This window comes from Trachymyrmex cornetzi, unplaced genomic scaffold (assembly GCF_001594075.2).
Source record: "Trachymyrmex cornetzi isolate Tcor2-1 unplaced genomic scaffold, Tcor1.1 scaffold652, whole genome shotgun sequence".
Taxonomy (NCBI): Eukaryota; Metazoa; Arthropoda; class Insecta; order Hymenoptera; family Formicidae; genus Trachymyrmex; species Trachymyrmex cornetzi.
In genome coordinates, this window is record NW_017299973.1 from 116268 (window position 1) to 118423 (window position 2156).

Sequence of the window (2156 nt, forward strand, 5' to 3'; positions counted from 1 at the left end):
AATTCCGATGAAAAAAGTAACTTAAAAGTAACTTAAAGTTACTTTTTCAGTAACTGTAACTGTAACGAATTACTTTTCAGAGTCAATAACTTGTAACTGTAATTAATTACTTTTTGAAACAGAAAAACTGTAACTGTAATTAATTACTTTTACAAAGTAACTTTCCCATCCCTGATTTTACTGCTACTTATTATTTTGTACAATGTAGTACATTTATTTTGTGGTATTATTATACTTACTGTTAGGAATATAAATATTGCTAGTCAGTAATATATCAATTGCATTTGTGACTGATATTAGTTTTTTTGAGATTATTTATGACTGTGCAATTGTAAGTTCCTGCCAAACTTAGAAAGTGATAAATTTTATTTACAAAAGTAAATACTGACTTTAACATATTATGTAATAACATTTTATATAAATAACTTTATAATTTTATAACAATTTTATAACAAATTATTATCACAATAATAAATTATATCACGTTCTGATTTATTGCGTCTTACTATACACCGTTTATATTAAAATAAAAACATTTGATTGTGTACTATTTATTTTATTGCATATATGTATGATAAAAAGAACTTGTGTATCCAAATTTTTTAGATATAATTCTGTTTTCATAATAGAATTATGCAAAGCATAAATTTAGCCTTTACTTTGATTTATTTGCATTACACTACATTTAATATCGTTAATTTTTTATCAATTAATGTATGTATGATATATTTATATATATAAAATATTAGAAATAAGAAAATAGGAAAAATAAACATAAAAACGTAACGCATAATGAATTTAAATAAGATATATAAGACATAGAAATACATTATATGTTATTTGTATTTATGTTTAATTTCTATTCCTAATTTTTATTTCTAATATTTAATATTCGTTTCTGTTCCTGATATTTGTTCCATTGTATGCAGGACTTATACTGAGTAATGTCTCATAATTGCCATGCATACAATACGTTTATAGTGGTAAAATAGAGTAAAAATCCTAATGAAAATATCGAAGCCACAATAATTTTTGAATTATAATTGATCAAAGATATCCAATAGTATCAAGTAGACAAGTATATAGAGTCCGCGCGCTCAGACCCATAGTAATTAACTATATTACGGACCTGAGCGCGCGGACTTTATTGCATGATCCATACTTGGTTATTTTGATCAATTATAATTAAAAAACTATTGTGACTTCGACATTTTCTTTAAGATTTTTACTCTATTTTACTTCTATAATACAATATGAAAGTATTGTATATATGCATGGCGATTGTGAGACATCCTATATAATACAACGTTGATCTGTTATCATTTGGAAACATTGGGTCAATGTCTAAAATTTAGACAATCGACATATGCCCAACATTGGGTCAATGTTTTCATGCTCTCAGATTATTTTTCACTTTATTGGTATAATATTGGTTAAATGTAATATCCAACATTTCACCAACCGTTGGCTACCGGTAAACCAGCGTGACTCCGCCAACATCGGTCCATTGTCATTTTCAAACGTCGGACCAACACAGTGAACATTGGGCAACATAGATCCAATATAGGGGAGACCGAGGTGAGTTGAAACAAAGGTAAGTTGAAACAACGTTAATATCTCGAAAGCAATAGTCGATAATCGGGCAACAGTACAATTTTAATACACGTAAGATAAAGATTAGTTTGTCGGCTTATGTTGATGACGTGTAGTAAGCGTGTCGTCTCTATGACGTTCGTGGCATCAAATTAAGCTAAAGTAAGTGTTTTCGCAATATTCTTTGGAATATAGTATCTCTTTTGTTTATGCATTACCGGGGTTTTACCTTCGATATTCTTGTAGCTTAGTAATTTAAGTTTTTTATTTGAGGTTAGTTTTGTTTATATTTATTAGTTTTGTAGGAAATATTTGTAGTGAAGCTTTGATCAAATTTATATGATCGAGGTAGGTTGACACACCTTGTTTCAACTTACCTCGATTCTTACACGGAAAGAATGTTCTTTATCCAGGAAATATGATATAATATAGTTATGGTACAATATAATAATAATAATAATAGTATATCCTGGGAGGCAGCCCCTAATTGGGGCCCACCAACGACACGCAGACCAAGTCCATTGTGTCTTCCCAGCCGTACTAACCCCAGGTCAGCTCAAACC